Genomic DNA, 11,859 nt, shown 5'->3' on the forward strand with positions numbered 1-11,859 from the left:
TTGTTGTGTCTTCTTCCCTCACCCCCACCCCAGGTTGTTTGTGTATTTATTTATTTATTTTTAGCTCCCACCAATAAGTGAGAACATGTGGTATTTCTCTTTCTGTGCCTGACTTGTTTCACTTAATATAATTCTCTCTAGGTCCAACCATGTTGTTGCAAATGGCAGTATTTCATCCTTTTTTATAGCACAGTAGTAGCTAGATTTTTGATAGCTTTTGGAAAACTGACCATGTCCTTGCGTCCTTTGTAATGATTTAATCAACTGAATTTTCTTGTGAAACTTCCTTGTCTTTACAATAAAAAACAGAAGCTAACTTTAAATGGGAGCTATTCCCATTTTCTGTGGGATACAGATGCTCTGGGCTTCTCAACGCATTGATGTTGCTTTAAGTAGTCCTTTTGCATCTCCGTTCTGCAGAGTGAACACCCGGAGACCTCTCCACCAGCTCTTCCTTGCAGTCGCACTCCAGCAACTGGCTGTCCCTGGGGTTATCAGAACTGTTAACAACTTCTCTCTGATTCTCTAGTTCCTTCTTTCAGATCCTCAAACCCCAGAAACTCCCACAATTGTGGGAACTGGTATTTCTACAGTAAATTCCTTATTCTCATAGTGGTTCTGCTTCCCTGAATGAACTTGGACTGATAACACCAAATTAACACTTGTTATTAATAGCCAAGTCTTATATATCATATCTTGGGGGAAAAAAGTTTGCTAATCTAACATTTAGAAGATATTAATTACAACAAAAGAAGATATTATAGCATAAATTACCATATAGATTGAGTCTTCATTCTCAAAATACGTTTGTACAATAAAATCATGATATAATATGATTTTGTTTCCAAACTATATTGATAAGTAAAGCACATAAAGATTAAACCTGTGATTACATAAACACATTGATATATTAAAAGATCTAAGAAGCTCTGGCACAAAGAAGTCTCTTTTACCTGGTATTTTCCAACCTTATTTGTACACACAAACTGTTTTCTTATCTCTCGTCCCTTTTTCAAGTGTGAGAATGGCATATACATATTTATATTGGACAAAGCAGTGATCCACAATTAATCGGTTTAGGAAAAATAGTATTTTTTTAATTAAGATTTTTAATTGCAATTTAAGGAGGATACTAGTTCTGTTTCTTAGCATGAATACTATGAAGTACTTTTACTGAATTTTAATTGTAAAGGCCTTGAAGGCATTACCCACATAAGCAGGTTTTTTTACCAACTCAATGAATAATGACTTGTTGGTTGGCTGAATAAATTAAAGAATAAATAAAGAGCATCTCTATCCTGCAATTAGTACAGAGTGGAATTATTACTATTGAAAATGAGTCTGGCTCTCCTCTTTCTTTCTGTTGTGCACTGGCTACCCACTCAGACGGGCTGTTTCTGAAAAATGCTGGTGTGAATACACCTTTCAATATTTCTTCCACACTGACTATAAATATAGTCTAGGCATAAATCATCAAAAGTAAATACCAGTGAGCACTTTAATCCTTTATAATAAATCAGGGAAATGAGGAGCCTGTGCTTGATGATGAAGTTTTAGTGTAGGTCAAAGCAGCAGTTTGCTGAGGACGGAGCACATTAGGAAACAGGGAGCATTTGTTAAAGACTCAGAGTCCCACTATAGGGTAGACATTTTTTGCACGTATTTGTGTCTCTTCTAGTTATTAAGTGGTGCTGTTATTTTACTTCAGCAAGCCAAATCAAATAAGGACAAGTTTTTTCTGAATGCCTACTGTCCCAAGGAGCTGAGCTAGCTGCTGAATCGGATAGAAAACTGAATCATAAAGAGAACTTCTTCCTTCAAACAATTTCTATTTAGTAGGATAGGTGAGATGCATTTATGAATAATTTTAATACAAGGTTGAAACTTTCCAATGTCACAGTCGAAGTGTAGATTAAGTTTTTCTGAAGTTAGGAAGAGAGAAATGACTTTCAGATGAAGATATCAGAGAAATCTTCTTAGAGTAGGTAGCATTTGAGCCAACCCTTGAAGAAAAAGTCATGTTAGGATTTCTGAAAGATAGTTTAACCAAACTAAAGACAAAGGCCTAGAAATAAGTTTATAAGATAAAATCAATTTTCAAATAAACAGCAACAAAAATTTGACATAAGAATTCACCATGAATTATTGAGGACATACCTATGCTAAAAATTATTTGTTCTTTATCCAAAATTCAAATTTAACTGAGGCTTCCATATTTCTATTTGTTAAATCTGGCAACTCTATCTGAAGGAAAAAAATCATGTGGGGTATACCGGGAAAAGAGAATGAATCAGTTGCTGTTACAGTTCAATTTTTCCCTCCAAAAAGATGTGTTGAAATCTAGCCCCGGTATCTCACAATGTACCCTTATTAGAAAATAGGGTTTTACAGAGGTAATCAAGTTAAAATGAGATCATTATGTTGGGCCCCAATCCACTATGACTGATGTCCTTATAAAAAGGTGAAACTTGGACACAGAGACAGACACACATGGAGGGAAGACAATGTGAAGACAGGGGCAAAGACTGTAATGATGTTGTCACAAGGCGAGGAAGGCCTGAGGCTACCAGAAGCTGAAGGAGACAAGTTAGGAGCCTTCTCTTACAGATTGGAGGGACTCTAGCCTGCCAGCAATTTGAGTTTGGACTTCTAATTTCCAGAACTGTGAAACAATAAATTTTGGTGTTCTAAGCCACCTCATTTGTAGTACTTGGTTAAGGCAGCCTTAGGAAATTAATACAGTAGACTATAGCCAAAGATGTTTAAAGGTTGAAACTTTGTGAGCTGAGGCAAGACTGTGGGAGGCCTGGAGCCCACAGTAAAAGAGTCTAAACTCCCTCTGTTACCCCATCCAAAAATGGGGGGAAAAATACTTAATGCTGGTTATCATTTTGATTAAACTATATAAAATTTTACTCAATATTTTTAAAATCTGCAAGTATCAGGGAGTGAGTGCTACAAAACAAGAAAATGTGTTTAGTAATGTATTTGTTATTTTGATAATTTTGAGACTGCACTCTCACTTAAAGATGGTGGACAAAGCCAGTTCAGCTGGCTCTTCAGTTTTGTATTCCAAATATTCTTAGCTATGAGGAAAATGTTCCTTAAGAAAACAGCATTTAGAGAAAAACTATGGTAGCTTGATAAATTGGTATCTTTTCTGAGAGGACCTTGAGTGTTCTAATTTTTGTGTGTAAAATCACTCAGTTTTCAAGACATCAGAAAGGTGGCACTTAAATAAATTTCTTCACAGCCACCTCTAAAATTGAAAAAACAAGTAAAATCTATAGGAAAACTGATTATGGATCTACTATAAGTGGATAATATTTAATCACAAAGAACTATTTTTTTGAAGAATTTATACTCTATCTTGTACCAAAAGGTAATTCAGTTTTATATAGTTACAGAATATGCTAAAAGTAGTGAAAAAAAGAAAAAACACAAAAGTATGATAAAATTTATAAAGCCCAGAATGACCATCTATATGTCCCAGAGTCCTGTATCCTTTTTGAGAGATGGCTGCAATTGTTTTCTCTGATCTTCTTGGGCATTAGGAAGCAAAGACAACACGATTCATTACAGCCATGCTTCTCAAACTTTAGTGTGCATGCAAGTCACCTAGGATCGTAAGAAGATTCTAATTTAGTAGGTCTGGGGTGGGCTTGAGATTCTTCATTTCTAGCAAGCTTCTAGAAGATATCGATGTTGCTGCTCCATGGACAACAGTTTGAATAACAACGAGCTACTTTTAAACACATTTAACACCTCTGGGCTACTACTTTTTGTATATAACAGTTTGTCTACTCTGCTAGGATATGTGTGAGGTCCTGTAGGTGAAGAATAAATCCTACTCTCCTGTGTAATAAGAGATGGCTGAATAAATGATCATAGTTTCTCCTTTTTTATTAATTTTCTTTGACCAAAGAATGATATTGCTCTAACAAGGAATGTACCATTACTGATGAAGTTTGTAGCTTGGTGAAAATCACTGGTGAGGAATAAGAACACTGTCTAACCACTTGTCTGCTGATACATCAAGGAAGGACCATGCATAATAAATAAAGCATGATACATTGGGCCAAATGTTTTGGAAAGGATGAGGCCTAGGAGAAAAAAACAGTTCAAAACCTAAGGAAATTAAATTTTTTGATCAACATCTACCACCTGAATAACAAGTAAAAAATCATTATGCTTTCTGCCTTTGGCCCTTTTATCTGTAATGCAAGGTTATAAGTATAAATATATGAATTAAAATATCAAGGGTGACCACCAGAAAAAGAGAACTAAAATCTATACCTCCCAGCCTACTCTACAGAAGGAAAAAGAAAAAAGAATAGAAAACATGATAAATCCAACAAAAGATAAGAAAAGGATGAAACACCACCAACAAGAAAGCACAGTGAGTAGAAATAAGCCTAAATGCAATAATAGAAAATAAAATTGATTAAAGTACTCTTTGAAAAGACAGAGAATAATATTGTTAGAAAATAATTCCAGTCCTAAGCTGTCAGAGACCCAATAAAACAAACTGAATGACTGAAACTAAAAAATGCAACTATTTACATATATATACACACACATACATCTTAAAAACAATAGCAAAGTAGAAAATGTACCCATATTCATTAATTAATATTATCAAATAAAATATAATTCAAAATGGATGGTATTAAAAATCATATTGCACACAGGTAGAATATACAGTCAACCAAGAAAATTTAATAGTCATGAATCATCAAGCATCTAACGAACCAGCTGCTAAATTTGTAAACAAAATACTCATGGAGGAGCCAGCCAAAAAAAAAAAAAAAAAACAATTCTACAATCATTGTCAGAGATTTAAACAAAGGTCCAACAGAAAGTAGCAAATTAAATTGCCCAAAATAAGAAAATAGGTAAGTAGAATAATTTAAATTTAATCATAATTGATGTATAAAGAAGTTTATATCCAACAAAACATACCTGTTCTTTTAAAAGGCCTGTCAAACATTAAGGAAAAAAAGACCACACAACAGATCACTAAGAAAATCTCAACAAATTCTCAAAACACAAACAATATTGCTGATAAAACATGATAGAGGCAATACATAAGGGGTCTTCAGAAAGTTAATGGAAAGATTCATGTATCTTTTAATTTCATTTGCCCATGAACTTTCTGAAGTATGCTCACATAATCCAAGGGGATTTTTCTTTGTAAACTCTTGGGTTAAAGAGTAAATCAAAATTTTTTTTAAAACCTGATATGTATAAATGTATGACAATGTGTGAGAATTAATCATCAAGCAAACCATTTAGAAATATAACTCAATGACAGTAGAAAATACCAAAGTTAATTCAAAATATTACAAGAAAAATCTAACAAAAGTAGGAAAAGGGAAGTAATGATGGTAAAAGTAAAAAATATTAAATCAGAGAAAAATGTAGTAGGTTGATGAATAAAACACAATGCTAAATCTTGAAAATACCAACACAACTGAAAAATTTAGTGAAATTCTAGATGATACCCCCCAAAAAAGAAGAAGACACATAAACAATATTAGAAATGAGAAAGGAACTATAGATATGGATAATTTTAACATTTTTCAAAAGAATTCTTGGTAGAAAAGCATACTAAAGTGAGTAAATTAATATGAACAGTTTCATTTCCTAGGAGTATATCAACTCAAAGATCAGTAGAAAAACTGAATAGACTAATATTTGCAGAAATTGAATTGTAAAGTTCATTAAATATTTACTTAGCTGCAAAAAGGCCCCTGGCCCAGACAGTTTCATGAGGAAGTTCTACTAAACCTTAAAGTTTTAACTTAAACAAATTTTTCTGGGGCATAGAAAAACAGAAAACTCCCAAACTCATAATTCTTTTTTTTTTTTTTTTGCAGCTGGATAGTACAAGAATCAAATCCTGGACCTTGGAGTTGGAGTTATCAGCACCATGCTCTAACCAACTGAACTTAGCCTTATACTAAAACCAGACAGGAAACACAGGGCTGGCTGGTTAGCAACAGATGCATCTCAATAGATGCTCAAAACTTTTTGTTTAAAATTTAACAGCCTTTCCTGATTTAAAAAATAGAAAAAGTAGTAGAAGAGAATTCCTCAACCTAAGAAAGGATCTCTTTCAGAAATACATTGCAAACATTATTCTTCATGGAAAATCAATAGAGCCAGCCAACTAAATTCAAGGCAAGATGAGGAGGCACAAGCAACCACAAAATATGCTTTATAGAAGACCTATCTGGGCTGACCCCATGGCACACTCAGGAGAGTGCTGCGCTGGGAGAGCAGCGACACTCCCGTCGCGGTTCGGATCCTATATAGGAATGGCCGGTGCGCTCACTGGCTGAGCGCGGTGCAGGCGACACCAAGCCAAGGGTTGCGATCCCCTTACCAATCACAAAAAAGACAAAAAAAAAAGACCTATCCAATCAAACAAAATGGAAGGATGGAAGATACAAAACCGTTCAGTACTTAATAGTGATTTATTCCACTAAAAAATAATCCATTAAAAAATCGTTGGAATGAATTTAGTTTCATAAGTTGCTGGATATTAAAGAAACACAAATCAATAATTTGCTTGAAAATAATGAGAAAAAAATAGAAAAAAAGATTTCATATACAATAGGATAAAAGCCACACAATATCTAGGGAAAAAACTAACCAGAAATGTGAAAGCCCTATAAAGAGAAAAATATGAAACTTTAGTGAAAGACACAAAATAAAATCTAAATAATAAAAGAAATTTCATGTTCCTGCATGGAGAATTTTAATAATTCAAAAGTATTTTCCTCAAATTAGTCTATAAATTCAAAGCCCTCTCAATCAAAACAAGATGATTTTTTAACGAAACCTGACAATTCAAAAGATTATGTAAAAGAAAATGCTTCTAAATAGTCAAAAACATTTAGAAAAAGAATAATAACGGAGTGTCACTATTATAAAGTACATGAAATAAAATCCCATGGAATTCATGCAGGAATAAGCAAATCAGTTGACAGAAGGAGAGTGCCTAACAAATCGTGTGTCTACATCAGTGTAATTTATGGTGAAGGTGATATTTCAAGTAAAAGATTGACCTACTCAATAAAAGATCACAGAAACATGGGTTATCCATTTATAGAAGCTTAAAAATAAATTCACATTTTGTAGCAGAGGATGCCACGTGTTCATAAATCCATTTCTTCTTCTGGGGAATGTGGTGTGATCCTGTGGCTGATTCTAGGGAGCATCACATGAGAGTTAATATGTACCACTTTAAGACATAGCTCAGAAAAACTCACACATGTGCTTCTACCTCATTTTTCCCCTCACACTGACAGGTATGGAAATGACCTTCAAACAGGCCTTGCCAGCTGCAAATGGCAAATGGCAGACCCAGAATTGGCCTGGATCCCCCAAATCACCCTGTGAAGTGAAGCTGTCTACCTCCCACATAGTCACCATTGACCTGAACTGCCAGGGGCTGTTCCTTGAGTGAAACACTTCCATTCCGTTTGACTCATATTTTTTTAAATCTAATTACCTCAGCAGTTATGTTCCCTAACTAATACAATCTCTCTCACCTAATGAATAAAAATTAATCTCATTGTGGTTAAACAGATAAAGCCAGAGACGAACGCATAAAATAGCAAAGGAAAATGATAATTATTTTACCTTATAAAATTAAAATCTTCCTTTGGAAAGAAATAACTAACAAAGTTAAAAGACAAGTGAAGGCTTCCGTGAAAATATGTGTATCCTATTTAAAAGATTAATTTCTAAGAAAAGCACTCCTACAAATCAATTTTTTAAAAAAGAAAACTACCCAATGGAAAAATGGGCAAAGAAATACAAACAGGACAATTACAGAAGAAGAAATGAAAATGTACTCAAGGACTCAAGTAATTAGAGAAATGCAAATAAGAATAAAAATTGAGATTTTCCTCCCTATCTGATTATGGGGAAAAAAATTAAAGACAGAATAAATGTCTGGAAAGATTCAGAGAAATTGGTCTTGTCATTTATTGTTAGTGTGAATGTAGCCCATGGGGTCTAACTAGAGACAGGCTAGCAGTTTTTATTAGAACCAAAAAATGCACATGTACTTTAAGTAACAATTCTGCTTCTAGGCATATATTATGTTTAAATACAACCTACTTCTACATTTATGAAAAGATATAATTACAAGACATTCTCTGGAACATTGCTTATAATACCAACTCCCCCCTCAAACATACTGTTTAGTGGAAGAAAGATTAAATAATCGGTGGTATATCCATATGATGGCATACTAAAAGTTTAGATACATCAATACGAAATGACATAAAAAGACTTCTGAAACATACATAAACAAAACTAATCAGAAGTAATGTAGATATTTTATGTTTTTAATTTATACTTTATATCAATTCATTATTTCAGTATATAAATGCAACTGATTTGGGGGCATTTATTTTATATCCTGCAACGTTACTGAAGTTATTAACCAGCTCTATGAGTTTTTTGATAGAGTCTTTAGGTTTTTCTATATATAGTATCATGTCATCTGCAAATAGTGACAGTTTGACTTCGTCTTTTCCAATCTGGATTCCCTTTCTTGCTTTCTCTTGCCTGATTGCTCTACCTAGTACCTCCAGTACTATGTTAAATAGAAGTGGTAAGAACGGGCATCCTTGTCTTGTTCCTGTTCTTAAGGGAAAGGCCCTCAGTTTTTCCCCATTCAGAATGATACTGGCAATTGGCTTGTCATAGAAGGCTTTTATTGTATTATATTTTTAAACATATGTCTGATAAATTATGTATGTGTGTATGTGTAACATATATAGACTAAATATACATAAATGCATATATACGTATGAATATACTGTACATATTTACATGTAAATGCCTAAAAAGGAAACTTCAAGGAATACACAGTACCCACGTAGGCTACCTGGGAAAAGGAGTCAGAGTGGAATTAATAGCAATGGGAGTCTTTTATGTTTTGTCCTGTGCACTTCTCCATTGTTTACATTTTATACTAAAACAACATATTCAGGTGTTATTTATAAAAAATGTTTTGTTAAATTCAAAAAATAAATTAAGACTTGATCTGATCAGCATTTCCATTTCTCCCAGTGTGTTCCATAAAACAAGTTCTTTGAGATGCTTCATGAAAAATGGGTTCTGAGATCAAATATATTTTTTTGTTTACATTTTCAAGTTTCTCTAAAAGGGGATGCATCTCTCAATCAAAATCAAAGGAAAATTTTCAGCTGTTAGATAGTGGAGTAGGTTGTTAAGTAAGCAGCCATCACTGACTGGGCAAATGTAACCAAACATCTCTGAACCAATCATAAACAGTTCAAAGCTAGAAAGAATTAGTGTGACTGATTCACTAATTCTGAAGGGTATCTGTAAGGTTAGATATCAAAAGTTTCTAGCTGCCTTTGAAGAGAAGCTATTTAGCTTCCAGCAATATGTAATTAAATTAAGGAGGAAAATGAAACTAAAAGTGTACCTGAATGAAAAACGCAGAACAAAATCCAAGAATTCTTTAATGTGAACCCAAATCATATTGCCAGTTCTATGGAGGGCACAAACACAAGCAAAAATAATAAAGAACAGCATGTCATCGTGATGTTACAAGTACCAGCCATAAGTGATCCAAAAAGACTTGAGATGCTGTGCGTGAAAAAACCTTAGCTGCAAACCAACAAAAAACGTGGCATGCAATGAGAACTGTACATTATTGTTAGTTTAGTTAGATTAAAAACGTGTGTACATTGAAGCAGAGTTTGTTGGTTGGTTTTTCTTTTAAATCTTTGCTCCCAAAGCTGTTTTGATTTTCTTGTTTGTTCAAAGTAATAACTTATAGCATACAAATAAATTTCAAGTATAAAAAGTGCATCGTTGCAGTAATACCTCTTTGCAAGTCCAAATTTCTTGGTTTAATAATAAAATTGTATGGGGGAGGGGAAGGGGAAGGGGAGGGGTAGGGGAGGGGGGAAGGGGGAGGGATAGGGGAGGGGGAGAGGAAGGCGGAGGGGAGGAAGAAGAAATAAAGCCATCAGGGCCATCTATTGCAAAAGTCCAATATCTTAAAATATTGCTCAAAAAGTTGCGTAGAAACATGTCTGGAAGCTGTAACTGAAAAGAAACTACTCTTGTTTTTGCCATTTCACCTTATTATTGTCTCTACTACTTTCTCCTTCCTGAATGGAAACTCACACCCTCCATAATGTGGCTCTTCAGTCAGCCATTCCATGCAGTCGCCACTTGCATGTTTCCCAAATCTTCTTCTTCAGGTGTTCTCTTCGAACTGTGCTACCAGAATGAACAGATAATGACCTTTCTCTCCAGAGTGGTGACATCACCTGTATTGTTAATTTTGCTAGGTAGGTGACTTCATATTCCCCAAGTTGATGGACAAATCCAGCATTAGGATTAATACAAAGTGTTCTTTCTTGAGCATAAGCAAATGCATCTCTGTACATTCCAAATGTTTCCATAACGTATGCAATAAGAAAGGCAGCACTTCTGCCGATGTCTGCATTTCCACGGATAGGAACATTATAAGCTCCCATCAATCAGTTCTTTAGTCATAGGGGGAAAAAGTACTATATTATCAACTGAATTATCTGCAATATCCAAGACTAAATATCTGAATAATTGTTGAAAGTTTGGTTTAACAAGGTTTGCTTCAATATTTTGTCCTATGCATATTATGTGGGTTATTCCATGTTTCTGTAGTACAGATAGCTTGCTTGTCCTAGCAGAAGAATATGGGCCTAAGAACAATCCAGGTGAAATTCCCTGCATCTCTGGTCTCATAGGGTAGGTCCGCTGCTGGATGTCTTCTCTGCACTGTGGGAGGCAGGGGATTCCAGCTTCATGACCTCCTGGTCCTGGTCCCGTGGGCTGGTGGCTGAGGGGGAGGTGAGTTACCCTAGGACTGGCAGTGGCAGAGAAAGGAAGGAGGGCCATTGGAATAGTGGACTGAGGGGTGGATGGTGGGCTTACAAGTAGCACATGCAGACCAAAGGGTCCCAGTGATCCGAGAGGTGGCAGTGGTGACAGTGGGGACCAGGAGGGTTGAGCGGCTCGTACCCAGCCACCATGCTGCTGGAGTCTCCCTCTCCCCAGTCTCCACGCCCCTCGGGTGACCAAAGCAGTTTTTAAATTGATGGAGTCTCAAGATTCAGAATGCTCATGGGCAAATTAAATTCTTCAAGAGGCAATGCTGTTTTTAAAAAGCTACTGAGTTTTGGTGAACTCCTTGTTCTCCAAAGAGAGTTGACTGTGACACCTTTTTTCCCATGTAACACTAAAATACAGAAGAACCAACAGTCTGTGTAAAACATTTTAGGAAAGAGGGGATGCTCTAAAATCCTATTAAATTCCAGAATTCATTGTTTTAAACTATTGTGCCTTTTGAGTCCTTTTTACTCCTTTTTTCTCTTCCCTCTTGCTATGCTGTGGGGAGAATAGGAGAACTTGGTCAGGCTCCCCCAACTCAGGTCCAGGTGGGGTGTAGCAGCACATTCTCGTTTCTTTGCAAACAAGTTGTGTGTGGGTGGAGTTAGTGCGCATGTGCGACAATAAATATTTTTAGTTAATGCTACTGTGTGTTGCCAGTTAGTTAGCAGAGCTGGCCGCAGGGCCTGTGTCTAAACCAGGAGCATGTTTACTGTGCTGGCAGCTGCTCGGTTTCTCTTTGGACCTTGCCAGTAGCAGTTGAGCTTCTGAGTTTCTGTTTGTACTGCCTAGCTCCTAGACACTTGTGCTGAAAAGAGACTATTTCTTCTTCAACCACGGTTCCGGGGACCCTTTTGACAGTTACCTCGCTTGTAGACATGCGTGTGAAGGGTTTGTGAACCGGCTGCAGGGGTCTGGCAGCTCCAG

The 11,859-nt window shown here is 35.6% G+C and overlaps 1 pseudogene; it reads right to left on the reverse strand.

Annotated features, from left to right (window-relative positions):
* Positions 1-10,209: 10,209 nt before the first annotated feature.
* LOC134383512 (serine/threonine/tyrosine-interacting protein-like) lies at positions 10,210-10,941 on the reverse strand (annotated as a pseudogene).
* Between the last annotated feature and the right edge of the window lie 918 nt (positions 10,942-11,859).

The sequence above is a fragment of the Cynocephalus volans genome, chromosome 1 (assembly GCF_027409185.1).
Source record: "Cynocephalus volans isolate mCynVol1 chromosome 1, mCynVol1.pri, whole genome shotgun sequence".
Taxonomy (NCBI): Eukaryota; Metazoa; Chordata; class Mammalia; order Dermoptera; family Cynocephalidae; genus Cynocephalus; species Cynocephalus volans.